The 22,241-nt window shown below is 36.5% G+C and overlaps 1 protein-coding gene across 1 annotated transcript in view; it reads left to right on the top strand.

Annotated features, from left to right (window-relative positions):
* Window positions 1-22,241, top strand: part of LOC138185582 (neuropeptide CCHamide-2 receptor-like) — a 34,659-nt gene that overhangs the window by 3,790 nt on the left and 8,628 nt on the right. The window lies entirely within an intron of this gene.

The following is a 22,241-nucleotide window of genomic DNA, read 5'->3' as shown; positions in this document are numbered from 1 at the left end:
CACTCGAAGTCACGAAAGTCACTCGATTATCGAGTATCCTCGGCATCTAGCGAAAAAAGTAGAACGGTGAATACGCTATAAACCTTGCCAAATAAACAGGGGCTTACGAAAGTATTATATCTGAATACGTCTCATAGAAAAAATTGTATAAACATATTACGTGTATTATAAAATTTCTGGAACGAGACTAATTTTAAAAAACATTTTCAAGATAATGAAATTAAATATGATTCGGTTAAGGATTTAGGTCCCGCAAATTATTTTATCTGTTAAATTGCACATCTTATTTAGCAGATTTAATTTTGTAAAGTTACATTCCTCTTGTGCCTTTTAATTTTCCTATCGTTATATCTACGTTCCAACTGATTATTCGATGCAAAGATAAGCCTAGTGTCATGATTAATTAAAAGAATCATATTAAATCCATTCAGCCATTGTATCATGTCCATATTATCATAATCATCGTATCCTACTATATTTCTGCGATATCTGTCGAAATATTATCTTCCACTTTATCCTATATATTATCTTCATTTAACGTCTGCCCAAGTATAAATATACGATGATTCATTAATATTAGGTTAAGTAAAAAGTTCTGAGCGTTTTTCGCTAGATGTCTTTAGTGAGCCATATCTCACGATGTGCACATCGCATCGAGTCATAGTATACACCGATTTCAAGGTGATATTACGCATCAAAAAGGTTCTTTGTCAGTTTTGTGTTCGGTGAAGCCAGTTGTGTGTTACAGCGTTCGAAAATGGAGATAAAAAAAGAGAAAATTCGATACATTCTTCAGTACCACTACGACCAAGGTGAAAAGGCGGAGCAGGCGGCCAAAAAAATTTGTGCTGTTTATGGACCCAGTACAGTATCGAATGCAACAGCAAAGCGGTGGTTCCAACGATTCCGTTCTGGTAATATGGACGTCGAAGATGAGGCACGCTCTGGTAGGCCAATCGTCGAAAATGTGGATAAAATCATGGAAATCGTCGAGTCGGACCGGCATGTGAGCACTTATTCCATTGCCCAGGAACTGAAGATTAGCCAGAAAACCGTTTGGAACCATTTGCATAAGGCTGGTCTCAAGAAGAAGCTCGACGTATGGGTGCCACATGAATTGACGCAAAAGAACCTTTTGGACCGAATTGATGCCTGCGATTCTTTGTTGAGACGTAACGAAATCGACCCATTTTTGAAGCGGATGGTGACTGGCGATGAAAAATGGGTCACATACGAGAACAACAGCCGAAAAAGATCGTGGTCCAATCGCGGTGGGCCGGCCCAAACGATCGCCAAGCGTGGATTAACGGCCAAGAAGGTTTTATTGTGTGTTTGGTGGGATTGGAAGGGAATCATCCATTATGAGCTGCTCCCATCGGGGCAAACACTTAATTCGGACCTCTATTGTCAACAACTGACCAGACTGAAGCAGGCGATCGACCAGAAGCGGCCAGAATTGGCCAATAGGAAAGGTGTTGTGTTCCATCAAGACAACGCCAGGCCGCACACATCTTTAACGACGCGTCAGAAGCTCCGAGAGCTTGGCTGGGAGGTTCTATCGCATCCGCCGTACAGTCCAGACCTGGCACCAAGCGATTATCACCTTTTTAAGTTTTTGCAAAATTTTTTTGATGGTACAAAACTGGCCTCAAGAGAGGCTTGTGAAAATGAGCTGGTCAAGTTTTTTACCAATAGGGACGAGGACTTCTTCAACCGCGGAATTATGAAATTGCCTTCAAAATGGACAAAAGTAATCGAACAAAACGGCGCATATTTAATCTAAATCGAATAATCTTGACTATGTTAATTTCATCGTCGAAATAAAGCGAAAAAGCGCTCAGAACTTTTTACTTCACCTAATATTATAGCGAAGCACGGCTTCCCTGATGACGATAATCAGTAAATATCAGCACACGTTCTTTGAAACAGAATAACTTTATTAAAATTCAGCCATGCGACTTGACCTTTTTTGAAAAGTTAGAAAGATTAGATTACTGGATGACGTGTAAAGATAATTTGAAGAAATAGCAATATGATTGGAATTGCGAAATAGGAAGTAAAGGTCACTCTTTACATCTCTTTTATCTGGGCTTGTAATAAAATTTAAACAACACATTATGTCAGTTAGATTAGACTACGGATTTTTATGTAAATTCATATTTTTGAGAATGTAATTAAGAGAGAAGAACCTCGGTAGAAAATTGTTTTACCTAACAAGTATTAGAGAAATCATAGTACTTTGAATATTTTAAGTATTTTTGATATTACTATATATGGGTATATATTTTGTGCAATTTTGCACTTTTAAATTTCCTCTAAATGTTACAGATATGCTGAACATTTTATCGAAATCGGTTGGTCAATGGAATCAAGTAACAGACATCGAAAGATATGAGTCTGTAGATTTTAGGCCGAAATTCGCGAAAACTGTGATTTTCACCATTTTTAACCGTTTGTAGCTCAAACCAACGTCAGCCGGTTCCGATGAAATTCACAGCATGTATGTAACTGACATAAATCTTCGAAATGTATTCTTGAAATTTTCATACCAGGTACCAATAAAAAAAATTGTAAAAGGCGATCTTTGCTATCTTCTTCGCGATTCCGACCAATTACAATCTCTCCGAAACCTTTTTACACTTGATCCATTAAATTAATCCTTCCAACTTGTCAAAAAAGAACAAAAATAATCAGTCACGTCACGTTGCAATGCTAATGAAATGAAATTTCAAAATGTTTCATGTAGCACGTACAATATGGACATACAAGTTTCCTATTGAAAATGTCAAAATACTATCGCGAGCCATCCTATGAAAACTTTATATCACGTACGCTGTCCCGCTTATCGTGGTCAATTTAATTAATACGAAGCAAAGGATCGTGAGATCATCTTGAATCAAAAGCCACACGGAAATTGGCAAGCGTAGACGGAAATTCGGGACGATAAATCGAGACGAGAGTAAGGAAATTGAAGTATCTGAAGCAAATACTAGCTGTGTGGAATAGAAAGGATTCCAAAATGGTGGATAATGATACGAGGAAGGCCGTGTTACTCAATTATCCCGATTAGTCGACTGTAATGTCTTCGAGGATGTCGCTAGTTAATTATCGAAGTCCACGAAAGCTTAACTAAACAAGGATAAACAAATGTTTCATATGGTCGACTGGAGATAATTAATTTTCCTTAATCGTGTTCGTCGAACCAGCAGAAACTGGTGGGTTGTGTCTAGCGGAAGGCAACTTGGATCTCTTCGTCGCGCCGCGGGAAAATCTGTGATCTTCTCTCCGCGTTTTTCTTTTTGTCCCTTTTACGTTCGATGGCGGATCAGTATTTCCCAAGTGGCGGATTACAGGCCAGGCGCAGCAGGAACTGCTAGACGAAGGTACGAGCTGCTTGGAAGCTGCATTAGCTTGGTAGCTTGTGGAATAATCCGCTTGAAAAGGACCTATTCCGCGTGGAAGCTCCGGACGCACAAAACGCCGAGGAAACGACAACCCCCTTATGAATTATTCCATCCCTTTTCTTGTATTTGAGAATTAAAGCACCAGTCTGTAGCCTGGTAGCTCTTGACCATAATGTCGAGTTCTATCAAATGTTCCATATTCTTCGACCGACTACAATTTCGGACAGAAATAAATGAACAGATGGTGGAAATAGATATCGCTGAAACATCGTTAAATTAGGCCGCAATGGTTAGCTGGAGTTTTTGAAATTGTTGAGATTCTACTGCCGAAATACTTTTCGATTGACGCTTATTTTACATAATTTCATCAATTTTGTCTATTTTTTCTTTTGTGGGATTAATCGATCTAATAAATGAGCGACTATAAAACGCGGCTTGTTTACACAAAAATGTAAACGTGTAATTACAATAATCAGGTAAATAATTTATTGTACTGCAAGGATATATAATAAATAAAACTTAACACATTGTTGACCGGCAATTTTACTGAGAATTTATCTCACGTCACCGACTATTATTTCGTAATTGCATGTGAAAGTAAAACAATATACTTTAAATAAACTTTAATAAATTTTATATATTTTTATTTTTATTTCAACTTTTAATATTTCTTTTTTGTATGATAAACAGTGTAACAATCACCTACGTGTAATGGTGCACAACAGCTTTTGCGGTCGGCAACGTTTGGCCATGAAAACACGAGTTAACTCGTGACCGGTCAAAGATGCGTTAAGTATGTAACAATAACTGTAACTCAATTAAACTTCATTAATATTTACTTCCACCTGTTCGCTCGTCTCCGCCACCGTGTGTACGTGTCTGACTTGAACGTATCCCATCCACTTCTGTTTCGACGAAAGCAGAGCTTCATATCGCAACAAACTGTTATATGAAACGAATTGAAAGTCTGATTTCGTTTGAAGGCAAAGGAACATTCTATCTGCTGCGTATGTATTGAGTTAACTTTAATGATCCAAAGCCAGAGTTTCCAGGAGGAATCTCGTATCGTATGCAAATGTGACCACAGTTGTTACAAACGTGAACTAACAAGCGCGTTGTAACGTTAAACTGGTTGCATAATGCAGGCGGCTGATATCCGATGTGAACATTAAGCAATAGTCAGTGGTTTAATTTTCGAATAAACAATGTGAAAAACTTAGACAAATTGGTTTTATGCTTCTGGCCAATGAAATTGCTCCGGCTGGCTGAAATTTCGCGTCGAAATCGCCGCATGGAAATGTTCATGTCTCTTCGAATGGTGGTCAGGTGTCTGATATTTAGAGAGGTACACGGAAGGAAAATAACGTGAGATCTCGAAGTATCGATCGAACGTGGAATTCATGACAACGACGTGGTAAGTCTTTGGAGAAGAATAAAAAACACATTGGCCATGATGGTACCAGAAAGATGGAAGTAGAAGTCTGGTGAAGAATCGGTCACGTCTAGAAGAAGTGGCGCACGTGAATTGACCGTGCAAAGTGACCGTTAAAGGTGAGAAACTGTGTCTCGATCCTCGAAACGAGCAACCAGACGCGAAGGCTAATTACCGTGGTACAAAGCGAATGAGATTAATATTGGGTCAGCACTGAGGATAACTATGAAGTTTCAAAGAAAGCAATTTCGCGAATTTATCTCGGCGAAAACAACTTGTCGCGGATCTAGATTAAAATTACAATTACGAGAGGGCGAGAAAGACGGACGTTTAATCGAATTTAAATAGCGTAAGAAAATTAGACAAGTTAAGAAATTAATAATATGCCCTGAAACACCCGTAAAATCTAAATTGAATATTGAAATTAAATAAGAACAAATTTAATAGTAAAATTAATAAGATTTTTATCATAACATTTTATCTTTACATATTTTTACATACGTTTCAAAGGAAATAATAATTCTTACGAATCCGATTATCTTAAGCGATTTGCAGTTAATCAAAAGCTAATATCCCATAACAATACCTATTGTCTCTTTATAGAATCTACAAGTAATATATTTTAGTTATTCGTTTGAAAGTTGACATTATATTAAAATTTGAAATGCGATTCATCGATATATCTACTGGTTGAATTAACCACGATACAAAAGAACCTTTCTTATCTGATCCGTATTTCAGAGGCCACGTAGATTGTAGATAGTCCGGGAATGAACAACTTTTCCAGACAGTTTCGTTATAGATTTTATTGAAAAATTGTACCGTAACTTGTTTCATTTTTGCAAACGCCAATATATATGCATATCGATTAATTATTTAAGACGAATTTTATCACGTCGAAATAACAATTTTTACTTGTAATAAACAAACACAATTTCTCTCTACAATTCTGCAACAATATTATATCAAGAATAAGCATGTATTAAGTCGTCCGGAAAGTTTCTTTCGTTTTAGAAGGAAATAATGGATGCACGACATTTTCCGTTTTATATTATTTTATCGAATTACGTGTGATCCATTTTGTTCTATCAAAATAAAGATCACAACGTTCGACAGATTAGGTTTCATGTTCGTATAAAGATGCATCGTTGTAAAAGACGTGTCCGTAAAAGAAAGACTCTTTTCAGACAATCTAATATTACGATACTTTTGAGCATGTACAAGATTACTTCCATAAAAAGGCACCGATTCTTCGATCTAACGCTATTCCATTAAAAACGCGCGCTTCTTCTCGAGAAGCACACACTTGTGGAGATGAAATTTCGAACGAAATTTATTTCAGTGACCTAGCAAAGAATGCAAGTTCATTTCCTAACACAAAATGTTCCGCGATAAACCTCCAATCGCTATCTCTTCACAAAACTTCCGAAATTTCCATTTCACATGACGAACATCATCCCCGGGGAATATCGACGATAAAACCATCGATACGAGTAGATTTACACCGTAGAAAATGCCGTGATAAACACTGGGAGCTGGGAAAAGTATTTTTTCATTGTTATTTTGACGGTTTTAGCTACAGTTCGCTATTTATCGGCTTTCAATTCCGGGAAGGGGGGAGAGGTCTGTTCACGAGGGTGGAATGGCACAGCTTCCGGCGAAACGAAATAAGGAAACTGGGTAAATCGAGTTCCTTAGAGGATTCCCACAGACTCACGCGTATCTGCATCAAATTACTTTAATCGACAGGCTTTGCGGTTGAATGAAAGGGGATAAGTTCTTTCGAACTTTACAAGCAAGCAACGGTATCTGTGTAATTTTAAAACGAAGAAAAAGGATACGGAAGAAGCTTTACACTGGAGCAAACTCGTCACTGGGCTTCTTTAATTAGTTAATACCACGAGGACGTTTTCGAGATGAAACGGAATATTAGCATATCTTGCGAAGGCGGAAAAAATTCATTAAAAGTTACGTACTTTAACCTGTTAATTATCCTCTAAGAAGATGCATCATTTTATGGCGTCTGAAAAGATCGGTAGAATTTTATAATATTTTTTTCACACGGGTAATTACAAAACGAGAAGTTCAGATCTTTTTCGAGAATATTAAGTAGCTTCGCGATGTTCAAGAACAAATAAAGTTTACGACTATTTTTTTAAATAACAAATGCTTTTTTAATAACTGCAAAATGTAATGTCTAAATTCGAACTACATCGAGGCGCCTACTTTCTGGGGAATTTTATAGAGGAAGCAATCATAGGCCGTCTGTTCGTTTTACACAATTGAAAACGAAATGAATTGTAATGGAACAACCGATAATTAGAGAAAAGAAACGGGCGATTTTCAGTTTACAAAGAGGTTCAAAGCATTTAATTCGATCCGGTATTAAAGGCTGCGAAATCGTCGATAGAAGGCAACTCGCTTGGATTAAATGCAACGTTTACTGTACAGTACCTTCGCAAATGAAAACGATCAGTTTTAATTAAATACGATTCATTACGATCGGAATGCCAGAAAGGAAGGAATCAGAGCCATTTCATAATTGTGTGCCGGGTAGCGAATAAAGATTTTCTAGTTTACCTTTGTCCTCCTTGTCGGAAAAATGCTCCCGAGTGTCGACGAAGAAATGTATTTAATGGAAATATTAAACATTATTAAATCTGAAGGAAAGATTCAAAGGAAACATGCGATTAATTTAACGTCGATTAGATTCCTTCCTCGCTCATTTACTCTTTCTCTCTCTCCCTCTCTTTCTCTCTCTTTTTCTCTCTACCAGCCTGTTATTTTTCCTCCAAGTGCAATGTTTTCTTTCTCTACGGTGTGTCAAGCTACAATTATAGCGAATGATATGCCCGAGCATATGAGTTCATTCTCTGATAGTGTACACATCCTCCACCTTTCTACATCGAGTAAATAAAACTGGAGTTCAATACACGAGTTCAATAAACTTGAAAGATAGCGGATTTTATTGCAACATTTGATAGGAATCTGAAATATCTGACTGCGTTTGTACACACGCAGCATACTGATTAATGATGATAATTCGAACTAATCAACATATTCCCTTGTCGTGGAAAACAATTAGCGCAAACATACGTGCAATATTAAAATTTATTATTGTATGCAACTCTGATGAGCAAATCAATACTTTCTATTCGATTGCCCCGACTTTTGACCAACTTCTAAAGACTCGCCTTTCCTTTTGACATATTTTCGTGGAGTAATTAATCGTGAGACGAAGACCTCTGATCCTGCTATCGATCGATAACCTTTCCACTAAGCAGAAGAATCAAGGTTCTTCTCCGTGATATTTCATTCCCTCTGCTCTCTCCCTCGCGCGTCAGCTGCTTTCGTCGGTTTCCACCGGAACCGTATAATTTTTCTGTGGACCAGTCGCGCCATCCAAAAGAACGAGCATCACGTAGCAGAGGCTCATCGAGAAATTCTCTTCGTAGATAGGGGAGAAGGTCTTTCATCGTTTGTGTGATGAACGATCCACAGTCTATATCCACTAATATCAAAATCATGGCGTGTAGCTAGTGGATAAAGATTATACGGATAAAGATTGTCAAGAAACGGCTAAGATTTTAATTTCTTCGTGATACGTGTCTCGCATCAAACGTATACTGGCTCACGAAAGTATTAATCGAACATTCGTGGAGAGTTATTTCGAATATACTACAGTGGCTCGTAGAATATACTTTGAATATACTTCGAGCATGGTTATGAAGCGTATGCTTGCAATAAATATTTTCCAACTTCTACGTACATTTACAAATTCTTTTAAGACTTCACCGATACGATCGCTGTAAATGTGTTTTATTGTGGTTTCACCGAAATTTCAAAATGTGTAGATTGTTTCCTGTCGTCGATAAAGATAATGAAAAACAATTGTTCATACGAAACATGCGTTTCTGGTGGTATCGCACGTGTGAAATGCAAATCGATTCTATGTAGAGACATATAAAGCACTATGCTAATTACGCTAAATCCTACACACGGTGCATAGGATAGATCAGCAGCTGTGTCAAAGCGATATTGCTAAGAGATATTTGTTACATGATCGATAATTAGCGCTTTAATGAGAAAATCGAATACGACGGTCAACTGATAGCTTTTCGTATCACTAATTGCTTTTTCCAGAAGATTTAATTAGTAACATAGAATAATACGACGAAAGCACTAAAACGGCGCTAAATGGGCGAAAAGTCAACTCTAGTAACAAGAACGTGACAGGAAAATTCAATGACCGGTCGATCAAAATCGAGTTTGTCGTCTGAAACGCGTTCCCTTTTTGATATTTACCTTTATCCTTATCGGCGAGGATAAATGAAATTTCTTTTTTATCGCGTCTTAAATACATTAGCGATGCATTCTTTTTAATTACCACGAGCTTGTTTCCGAATTCAGTTACTCGAATGACAATCAATAGATTAAAGCTCTTTGCCGGTCGCCGACAACATTATAACGCAATTCCCTCGATAAAGTAGCTGTCATTCAGCCGCTTGTACCTTGTAGACGATGAATCGACAGAATTTAACGCCTTTGCCGAGACAGTAATGTAATTCGTTAGTTTAGTAACTCTATTCTTTCGCGGACGTGAAATTATTTACCTAAAATATGAAATTGCTAATTGGGGAGAAGATAGATGTAGAAGGAAGGTTCTGTATTTACAAATTAAAGGACCCCTAAGATAAACACAAGAAAAAGAGAGAGAGACGGACAGACAGACAGAGAGATAAGTAAGAGAAATCTAACCCAAACCTAACTCTTATAAATGTTTCTTCTCCAGCCATATTTAATTATCGTTTGAAACACTCCAATTTTGTAAAATGAAATACTCATTGTAATAAATAATTCTTATCCTGCGGCATCTTTAATTTCTGTTTGATACATTTGAACGTATTTAAACAAAATATTCATTACGGTACATGACTCTGATACTTCAGTATCTTCAATTTGTGTTCGATACATTTCAATTTTCTTATTTACACAATATTCATTATAATACATAATCCCGGTAAGTGTCTCTGCGATTATATCGTAGAAAAAGTATATTTAATAAGATCGTGAAGTTGTAGATCTTATGATAACCGTGTTTACAGCACCGTTAATTTTTATTCAATAACAAATGAAGATATAGGTCGTTCATGATATCATGTTCGTAAAATTTTGCATAGATATTCATAGTTCGTTATTAAAACAGATTCCTTCTTTTCGTCTACATATTTTTCCCTCGTTTTCCTGCTTCCATCGGTAAACAGACGGATGTTCAACGATGTTATGAAGAAGTATGAGATGCTCAGGGAAACACGAAAATATAAAACACACGCGCGTTATTTTGAAATGAATATCACGAACATGTTAGTGCGCGTAGGTGCTTCCGGTAGTTGATATCAGCTGGATTTATTGCCAGAAAATGACGTTGGAAATCTCAGCGTTGCAGTGATTAGAAAGAATAGTCTCAACGAGACTTTTTCTGTCGAAGAATAAACCTCTGCCAATGGTTAGTTTTTTCCCCTCTTTTAACTGTATACAGCCATCAACGAGAGAATCTCGGAGTAATTCGAGTTAAGGGATGAACTGAAATTAAAAGTTTTCAGTGGGAATGCAAATTTTATTAAATCGAAAGCAAGGTAAAAAGTTTCCAATATATCAGGGCTATCATACCGCGAATGATAGTATAATGGTTGTACACCCTTTTTTATTGCTGATCTTTAGCATCGTTAGGCTATTTTTTATTCATTGAACTACTCTCTTTGGTATTCCTGTTTCTTTATCAGTAAAACTTCAGTTTAGTGTTCTCGTCCAGTCTTTTCTTCTACCTTTTTTTTTTGTGTGTGTGTTTTCTTCAGTGATATTCTTGATCGGTTCTTATTCTTCGAATTTCGTGTCAGTTTTGTTTTTTATTACTGAAATTTCTCTTAATGTCCTTAACATTTTTTTCAGTCCTAGCATATTCCTTTTTCGACATTCTTCGTTTAGATTGTGAAACTATGCTTTAGCGTCAATTTCCTTTCTCCGGAGTTTCTCCCTTTTGCTTGATAGGATCTGCATCTCTGATAGCGAAAATCATTCTACGTTCCAAATAAGGTCCCGATAGCCTGTTTATTTTACTAATCTGGGATAGACACTGTCTGTGAAAGTAGGTGAAACTACTAAGAATCCCCCGGAAAGTTTCATAGTGATCAAGTGGTCGACAATTTTGGTGAAAGTAACCACTAAATAACCACGAAATGGACGTCGTCCACAGAAGATGATTTGTCAAGGAAATAGTTGCAAGTTTACACGGCAACGTCTGCAGAGAGATTGCTCGCGAGACGACAGATTATTCTCCACCATCGATGTAGATAGTGGGCACTGTCCAAGAAAACAGTTGGAGCTGGAAGTGCACCCTCGAGGCATTGAGCCATGGAACGATTTTAGTGAAGGTGACCGATAACTGAAGTTGCTGATCAATGGAGTGAACATTGCCCAGGGCAGAGATTCGAGTAAGGGTTAGTTATTACAAGTTACTAGAGAGAATAGCTTCGAATATTTTAGCTGATTTACAGAGAAAAATCTGACAGACTCGAAATTTGCATTCGATCCCAATGACAAAACTTGGATGAAACTTTGTAGACTTGCAGAACAGTCACATTTATAATTGCACATCTTTTTTAATCGCGATAACTCGAGTTCAAGGGGTGAAACCACCCTCCAGAATACGACACGAGAGGAGAACATTTTATTAACAAAACTTGAGTGCTATTTAACATGTTGGAAGTCAACATACAATTTTCCAAAGTGTACAAACAATCACGATCACAAATTTTATTCAGAAATGAATTCGATGGTCCATTCCAAAAGTAAAATAATAATTTTTTATTAGAAAGAATAATGGAACAGTCCGTCCATCGTTCGACCCGCTTGTGTACATTTAACAAGCAGAGTTTTCCATAAAAATGTGGCAATCGAGGGATGCGCGATCATAGCCAAATAGATTTGAAATTGATATGGAAACGGAAGGTTTCCCTTGCAAATCATGTTAGCTCAATACGTTTATCAGCTGACTGACAAATTCTGTGATCACTATCCGTAGAAATTTTCGCTCGTTCCAATAATCGTGGAAGATATAATTCTAGTTTGATTCCAATCTCGCGAATATTGCAATTTGGGAAGCTAATGAAAGTGGAAGGCCTATAAAACCGTGTCGCGATATCGACGCGACAAGTGCTTGCCAATTTTAATGGTATATTTGCTCGGTTTGGTTCTATGTGTTCTCTCAATTTCGCTATGACATCGTGCAAAAATCAATTCCTAACGATCACCCTTTATATTCACGCGGAAATTTTAATCGTATCCAAATGTTTCTTGCACTTTAGAACTAAATTAAAATTATCCATGAACCTTTAAGAACTTTTTCGACTTCTGCGGCAGTTCGCAACTTTCACGAATTACTTTCGTAGGACGCTGAACTTCAACATCAGCAAGGTACTTGTTCCTTTCCGTTCGGTTCATTTGCACACGAACTAATGAACGGAGATTTCGATTTGAAAGTTCAAATTCTGTACCTAATTGAAAAAGTTACATTCTGGAGATTGTCACAAAGTGGATAAAGTTTCTCGTTAACTTCGTACCTCAAGATATCCGTCGTGATGAGTTTTCGCGTTGCCAGAAGGAAGAATGCGAAGTGGAACACTTCTGTAGCTAAAGAGTTATAGAAATGGTTGCAATAAATTTGTCAAACCCTGATTCTTCTCCCTAGATATAATCAAACCACAAAGTCATAGAAAAATTATTGAATTCACGCCATTTATTTTTTTTAATTTTTTATTTGGGAAAGTACTTTGCTATCAAAGATGGCTATAACGTGTCTGAAAGATATAAGCAAATTGCAGGTCGATTATCGCGAAGATGTAATCAGCTATTTATTTCGTTGATTGCATAACACAACTTTTTAAACATTTTACTGTAACAAGAGACAGAGACAATAGGATAATCAAATGAAATAATCTAATTTGATAGTATTTTTATGTTACTTGTATCGAACTATGTGTAGTATAATAATTTTATTCATAAACTCATATTCAGAAGAAATATGTTTTAGTCTAACTCTGCTCACAATGCCTCGAATATATTTGCTATGATAAGAAAAAAGTTATATTATCAAATGACGACACCACTATGCATTTAAGGATTAATAATTTATACCCAAAAGATTACCTCGTGTACTAAGTGGTTTCGCATGTTCTTCTACTTCCAGGAAGCGGTATTTACATCTTAAAAAACCCTTTAGCCACGCGAACTCTGCCTTAGAGTCCCGCTTTGTGAAGCTTCGCGCGAACATTCCATAAATTACAGACCAAAGAAAACAGCCTGCCTTGAAAAATTACGAAACCAGCGCCATTACGTTTCTATAGTGTATCGTGCATTTACTCGCCTCAAATAGCTTGGATGCATCGTAGTATTTTATCTACGAGCGTATTACGAACGTATTACGAACGTGTATTGAGAATATCTCTTTCATATCAGGAAATTTTCAGCTTTTACACACCAAGGAAACGATCCACCGATGCAATTTCTGTGACACAGAGACGATCGTTAGGGAGAAGTTAAACCCATCCCATAGCTCGTAAAAGAATATAACAGAGAATATGGTCGATAAATATACGTAAAGTAAATTTCGGGTCGGATCTTCTCTGTAATAGTTAGTAATAGTAACTCTTAACAGTCATCCATTTTCTTCGACTCGGCGATGTATCGTTCATCATCTTCTTCGTTAGGACGACGTCTCACGACACTGTGCATGGTTCTACAAATCATTATAATTCGACACAACATTTGCGAACTCGCATGAATATTCCATTCAAAACGGTTTAAAGTTTAAGGGAAGCTGAGACATTGATTAAAGTTACACAAGCTGTGGAATATCACCGCATCGCAAACGTGGAAATAATATGTTCATCTATCGATACTTAATGCTAGTTCATCCGTAAACACGACATCGACAATACATCAGGAACTTTCTTCTAAAAGGGCACGCTTCAAACTCAAGTTCCGACTAGTAAATAATTAATGGAACCTAAACCATAGCTTGGACTCTCCGAATACCAATTTCTGGTTATCCCGAAATTAATGGGCCACCATTCGGTTTCCATTGCAATATCATCTGCAGTACAGAACGCTATGAATGTCTTGGAGCTTCTATACAGGTATTGGTTTCTACATACATGTCGGGTTCACATTATGATTAGGGTTAGGGGCGTGAAACGAATCCTCATTTGGACTACACATTGTTGCTATGCAATGGAGAAGACATTGACTAGTGCAAATACGACTATTAAAGAATTTGACAAGTAACCGCGGTAATCAGACACTCGAGAAGCTAATGACAATGATCCTAGGTCCAACAACGAATCCGCTGTCAACGGGGTAACAGAATGCGCTTTCTTCCAAAGCCCAAGTCGTAATCGATTTGCTTGGCTACGGTGCAAGTATTACTAAACTAACTATTTGTTAAAACGTGGAATATCCACCGAGCGTAAAGACGATAAGTCACTCGCTAATGGGATCTCTGATGAGACCGATGATGCTGTAGAGGAAAACTATGATGGGGTGTGTCTAAGGACATGAGAGCATCGGATTCGTGGAGAGATGCCTTCGTTCGGAAAGTGAGGGAAATTGACGTTGCTGTTAATTGATCAATTTCCATATTGGTGGTTAGAGAAGGATGCTAGCAGTCCTTGAGGGAAAGTTGCTAGCGGGAGGTGTTGTTCGTGAGAAAAATAGATTTCCCATACGCTGGTGCGTAAAAACAAACTTGAAGATATTTCATTTGTGGTTTCTCTTAATATAGTTTTACACGTACACGTTGCATCGATACGATTATCATATTTGGACTTGTACATATTTTTTCGTTAGAAATGTCTTCCCTTCGTATTAAATATAAAAATATTTATTCCAACGCATTGTCCATTGTCTCGTTAAAATGGATAAAAACAGAAACGTAACAATTGTATCAGCAGGAATTGACGTCATTATTTAACTCGTAGAATATCTTGATATTAATCGATATATTTTAATACCGTTGTTATCTCTCGGATTTAACTCGTTCTAAGAAATAACATCAGGTATTTGTCCATTAGTTTCTATAAGGTTTTCATCTGGAAAATGTTCTAATGTTTGTACACAGAGAACCTCTAAAATAAGCACATCTCATATTCGAATTAATTATTTACTATTCTAAAACAGAATTACAGTGGAGTATGTTAGTACGAATATAATTGATTTTAGAGCCTGATTCAGGTATTCGTTCCAGATCGGTTAGAAAATAAATTCACCATTCAATACACATAAGAATGAAATACTATCGAGTTAGTTTATTAATTTTTCTGTATCGTATATCCGTGTATAATAACCAGTACAGAGAATCCAACACTCGTGAAAACGATAAATCAATATCGTAATATCAGCTGCTTTTATTGTGTACTGATTCTATACATCAAACCAGATTATCGCGTTTAAGAATAAAAGAATAAAATCGCGTTTTCCGCACGACTGGTCGAATTTGAACGAGAATGAATATGCGTGGCCCATTAGAATGGATCGTTGAAACGTCGTTACACATACATCGTCCATTTTTCGGCCACACTTCGTCGGCAATCGGTTTCAGTCCGTTGATCGTGGCACACCATAGAATATGTATATGACAGACGTATTTTTACAACGTTAAATCTCTGCACCGCAATCGCCATTTCCCTCGTCGCGAATACAACCAGGATTATCGTTATTAAAAAATTACATTTAGTCGCGTCCCGCTGCGTTATATTTACAACATGACACCTGTTACCCTCTGTCGCAACGAATTCACGGCATTTCAGTCCGAAGCAATTTCGAATAATCACTTTCAGCGACAGGGCGAATAATATTTGCATAACGCCATTAATATCAATTATTGCAAATACTACTGCAACTATGAATGCAATGACAATCCTTTTAGTTCCATGTGTGAGCTATAGTAGTAGGGCGATTTCTAAATGCGTGTCGATATTCCAGTGAAAGAATCTTTGCCAAATTTTGTGTATTTTACTTATGGAAAGAATAATATAGTATAATAATAATAGTATAGTCCATAGAATTGTGTATCACTTTCATACCGGAACAAGATGATTTTACTAGTGCATTATCGGAGGGAGTTACATTTTTAATAATTATAATATTTCAATTTCTATGACTTCTGTGATTGGATTATGTCAAACTTGACACATTTCCGTGGCATTCTGTTTTCCGTGAATTTACTTCAACTGGTAGTCTGATACAAGGTATATTCCTTCTATCACGATCATTTCTCTTTGCGACCGAGAAATTCCAAAACCGCAATTCAATTTCACCCTACCATAAGAAGAGAGAAAATAGATAGCTTGAGTGTCTACGATGTTGAGAACAGATACATCTTATTCCGAACGTCGAGGGCATGGTACTGGTGCCATTAACGAATCTGAAACTAGCAGATTGAATGTTTCGATCGCAGGTACGAGAGTTATTTTTCAATTGCTCTAAGAGAACGTAATACGATAGTTCTCCTTTCATCTGGGATCGTAGACGATTAAAAAAACACTTTGAGGACTACATCTTTTACACGATAGAAGACGTGGGCGACATTTACAGTGTATCATTCAACAGGTCAAAATATTCATACACAAGAAGATTTAAAGCTTACTTTTCAATTCATAGACAATTTAATTTTGCGGTAAAAATTTATGAATTACAGATTTTTCTCTTTATTTTACTCGAACTTTGCGTTCCTCATTCCTAAGAAAACAAACAATAGAATATTGTTTTGTTGTTTGGACAATAGAATTTCCATTGTCACACAGGGTGGTTGGTAACTGGTGGTCCAAGCGGAAAGGGGGTGATTCTACGCGAAAAAAAAGTCGAAAATATAGAATAAAAATTCTTTTTTTAATTCTTTTTTTTTAACTTTTCCATCAAGACAACGATCTACAGTGAGATCCGTTATAACGAGATGTGATAAAGTGCACGCGTACCGAGCGAAAATTCAAAGTCGATTTTCTCTAAAACAAAGCCTGAAACGAAAAATTTTTATTCTATATTTTCGACTTCTTTTTTCGCGTAGAATCACCCCCTTTCCGCTTGTACCACCAGTTACCAACCACCCTGTATATTTAATTTCTATTTGACTCAAAATGAGAAACGCGAGATGTGAGTAGAATGAAGAGAAAGTTCCATCAGCTGATTCATCGATCTATGCAGCTATCAGTGAATTTAAAATGATTTTCGGATAACTATCTTGGACAAATATTTATTTCGAAAATAATTCGTGTAACCAACTGTATTTTCGACCAATCGCGGGGAGACGCAATCGCGAGGACACACGTCAACGGGAGTCGTAAATTCCCGTTACGATTATAATAATCGACGCCGCGAATAAATCGATCCCCTCATTTCTGTTGAGATAATAGGGGTGCTTGAGTTAGTATAACGCTGCGATTAACAGGGTTATAAAATTTATATTTCCAACGCTTAAGAGTTACACTGAGGCGTATGTATAAGTTAAGTAAGTGATTAATTTAAGGATGGTAACTTGGTAATGACATGTTAACTATTGTAACGATGAAGAATAAGTGAAGTTTTGAACTAAGGACGTGGATTCGTTGTTCGCACTTTTCATTAGAACAGTGAGGGCAACGATCCGCGATGCCCATTGGTTATAGCCAATATTAATAAGTGAAGATTGGAGGAAGAAGCCTCCTACCGACGTGGCTTGGGGGTGACATTTCCGTTAGACACCCATCCACTTTCCCCGTAATTTGTAAGGACATGCAATAAACCTAAGGACTGTTTTAAATACCAGTTATAAACTGAAAATACTTGCAAGATTAAAAATTAATCTGACATGTAATATATAAAATCCTATAAATATCGTCCACAGCTTTAACACCTTGTATATCCTTTTATACCATAGCCACGGTTGCTTTACGTTTCACTGACTGTTTGAAAACTAAGTTGGACTCTTTTAACGCGTGGCACGAAACTCGTCACACGTTGTGTTCGCTTCAAACTCGTTCACGAAGTTCAGGCGTAAATCTAGTCTGATTCATGGGACATGGAACATCGCGCTGAAGCTGCAGAGATCTTCGTAAAATTTTACAAACAGGGAATCGAAAGGAATATATTACCAGTCATGAAATCACGAAAGCGTGAGGAAATCGTTGGAAATGTTTGTGAAATAACGAAGTTTCAGCGATTCTGCGACGTGGATAAATTAAACTCAGATGGTGCAATTTCTTTCGAACGCGGTCGATTTCGTTCCATTTCTCTTATTTATCAACTCCATGAAATATCACCTCGGGAGACACCACGTTTAACTTTGCCGGTAACGAAGCGAGACAATACGTAGTTTCACAGACGGGAGAATCGTTATGGGAAGCCATAAAGTTTCGAAGAATACGATCGTGCAAGATACGCGACTCAGCTCGTGAAATTTACACATACGTTCATCGATGGTATCGTTACTACGTATAAAACACTGTTTCCTAAGAAGATAAGAAATTCCTTTGGAAATCAAACGATGTAGAACGAGATTTCATTAATTCATGTATATCTGCGTTTTACTTCATTAGAAGAGCTAGAACTCCTTTTCAAGTATCGTTAAAGCGATATCGTTAGTATTCGATTAATATGAGGACATCTATTACACATTTGAATCACATGGAAATTAAACTGACCAACTCTATCAACTTTCATTGTTTGACTTCTGAAAAATTTTTTCGATAACGATCGTCTATATTGGTACGAAACTGAAAAAACTTTTAGAAATTGGAATTACGTATTCAGTTTGCCTTCGGAATTATTTGTTCTTTTGAATGCTGCTACTTTACATTATAAACCCGTACGTTACGATAGTCAATTTGGAATTATCTTTCTAACTGTAAATTTTTATATTGAACAATTCGTTCGTTTTACCATTAGGTAGTCGGAGACTGATGCTATAAATATCAAAATAGTAACTTTTCTCCATGGAAAATTGACTTTCTAAAAAATTTGTAGGTTCTATGGTTAGTTACTTTTGTATTGATTTCTCGTCAGAATATGAAGTTTCGAAATAGCATCGACGAGCATTTTCGAGTCGAACAGTTCTCAACAGCGCCACGCAGGTTGATTTTTTACCACACTCGTCTCAAAAAATTTTTTACATGGAAACTCTGTTCTTTACTAGGTGTCTATAATATCTGACAAAAATCTTGTTTTTTTTTAATTTACAAAAAGGAGCTAGAAAAAACAATAAATAATTATGATATTTAAACTGAGCCAGGAAGTAGGGAAAATACTAAGGGAGATTTGGTAAACAGACTGTTATTCACATCGAATTCCCTGATATCAAGTTTCTGGAAAACTGCATATTATATGTATTTTTAAAATGTTTGTCCCGAATCCTCATTCAAACGCTGCATTGTAGAACCTGAGAACGTGGCCTGCAAACGTGCGAACGTGGCCCGCAAGCGTGCAAACGCGGCCAGCAAATTCTGATTTTTGTCCTAAATCCCCATCCAAATACCGTACCGTGCAGCGTTCGAAGCTGTCACTGTCGTTGAGTTTATATCAATTTAAAATGGTAGAAAGGTCATATAGCAACGCGATCGATCTGATTAGTTTTTATTGTGCCGCGATTCGTTATCGAGCATCCAGATATGGACGCGTGGGTTTTGCATGGGACAAAAGGAACGGCGTATCGGAAAATGAAAAATGACACTATAGCGCAAGGCTTATTCCTTTCCATTTCCAACTAAAATATTTTGAATGATAAATATAGAAGAGACTTATTTAAAGACTTGGGAAGATAAAAAGGAATAAAAAACCAGGATGGAAAACGGAGTTAAAAGACAATTACACGAATATCATTCCATTATATTGCATTCTTGAATCGTTTCACCAGCACAAATGTTCTCTTCTCCTTTAAAGGGTTTTCTAGGATGTTGGCGTTTTCAGATCAGTAAGAAACAACGTCGCAATTTGCAATTCTAACGTGCAATCTTCAACGTATATTATACTTCGTTAGTAAGCATTTTCGCTTACGTTCGTGTCTTATCTTTACAATCGCGTACAACGTTTACCCGTTTGCGCTAACTATAGTTTCCCCTAATCTTCGTGCTTGATCCCCAAGAACTCTTGTACCTCGTGTATACTCTGAGAGAAAATTTCATAGTTACGTTCCCTTTGTGCCTATCCAACTTTCAGCTGATTGCAAAAGAGCTCGAAATTGAAAACGTCTGAAAATTGTGACACGCAACAGTGAATTTCCTTGTAGCAATTAACAAATTTTAATGAAACACGCCGCGTGGTAAGCCACGAAAAAACTACGTTCAAAATGTCTTCATGCCAATTTATCGTCGAGTATTATACCCTTTGAAACATTTGGAAATTTCGCTTTGAGTAATGAGACTCGATTATCGTGATCAGATTGGTAAAACTTAGAACAGGCTAGAAGGTATCTATTGCAATTAACAATTACCTTAAACAGGTATTAATATTCAATAGCTAAAATTATTCATTGTAATATAATATTTACAGTTGCAATTATTCATTATATTAATGAACTACAATATTGTTAGTATTGTAGAAACCTGTTTACCATTAATTATATATTTAAGATATACTTGTTTCAACATACAGCGCTATTACTACTGTAGATTAACTATTCACCAAGCGAGGAAATAACTCGAAAGTTCAAACAAATTTGTGCTTTACAAAAGCATATATGTGATTGAAATTTAAAAAGCGGACGTTGGAAAAATATCTTACAAAAGAAGGTACGCGGATATATATCCATCTGACGCGGGTGGCTCAACTACATTAATTCGAAAACAGGATGCTGAAGCGATGGGACCGTGATATTGCAACTTCGTCTGTAACTTGCTGGAAATAACAAACAGACGATGCAAAAGTGAATACACAAGATGTTCGCTCGCTTGAAAAAAGTATCGTGGAAAATATGCAGACGCCAAAGTATTTGAACGTTCCGTCAGATTCGCTTACATGAAGTTATTTTCGTTTTCATTACTCTCTTGTCATGTTTAAATAAAGAAAAACACGGACCACGAACAAACAAGCGATATATTTTAAATACTAATGGAATTTATAGGGATGCATAAATGTTATTTATAGAAACATTTTTCATGAAAAATAAGAAACTTATATTTCAATGAAATATCGCTTGTTGGGCGTACGAGCTTCGTTTTCCTCGTCCCTCTACCTGTTTCTCTATTTTAAAGAATACACATTGGATTTTTGCGCCATTGTCGGGGAATGATATTAAAACGTCGAGACAAAATTTAGTCAATAACTGAAGGAAATCGCACTCGACTGGTAAAAGGGACCTTCTTTTCTCTCACGTGAAAAGAAATCCATCTGGTATCGAATGATACATCTTTTCTCTTTGCTTCTTTTACCAACAGTGGTTCGCCACGCTACATATATTTGAATATTTATCGTAGAAAACTTTTATGCATATATTGTCTGTATTATATAAAACAGTTTGGAATTTAATTAGAACTATTAATGGGACACTATTATGTATATATAATATAAAAATTACTTAATAATAAAAGATTGCTTGAAAAATACTAAAACACTTAATACAAAAATTAGTATATAGTATAAGCAATTATTTTAAATATATAATAAATATTAAAAATAGTCTGACTGAATATCTAGGCTTAACAGCATAATGAGCTATTTAAATCAATATTACGATCTCTATGAAATATTAGTAGCTGTGTTTCTATATACATTTACAGATTTCTTTCAAACTCTACCGATATAACTATGATAATTTCATATAAAACACAATATATTTATAAAAGTTTTCTATAAATATTCCAATTTTTCTAATAACTACATAGCCGAAATACAATTTAAATATTCGTACAGTCTCCTTATCGCTGCAAACTACAAAGCTTCCGATTATAGGTTATTACCACGTGCCATTGGGCAAATAATTTGTTTAAAACGCGTACACAGGTGTCGAGGTAGTTTTCTCGAAATATCAAAAGAAATGGATAATTTCTTTGTATACCTACCTTCCACGGGAACGTTCAGTCTTCTCGTTTTATTTCTAGTGAATAAACACACACGTAAATTCACATTCGCCCACATACCAATTTAGCTAACCTCCATGGAAATACACGGAAAGTAGAACGTTTACAATACATTCAAATGACTGTATAGTTGAGTGACTAGTTTTACGAGGGAGAAAGGCACGTTTATTGGTATCGTTTCAATTTTTGAACTAGTAGTTGATCGTCGAAATCCGACCGATTCTCCGGTTCGATGAGAAATTGTTATCCAATCATTCGATAGTTAGACGTAGAAGCAGCGTGAGGAAATAACGATCGACAACCGGC

Source organism: Bombus flavifrons, chromosome 12 (genome assembly GCF_040668555.2).
Source record: "Bombus flavifrons isolate JBK064 chromosome 12, iyBomFlav1_principal, whole genome shotgun sequence".
In the NCBI taxonomy this organism is placed as follows: domain Eukaryota; kingdom Metazoa; phylum Arthropoda; class Insecta; order Hymenoptera; family Apidae; genus Bombus; species Bombus flavifrons.
This window is presented reverse-complemented; position numbering and strand designations above follow the sequence as displayed.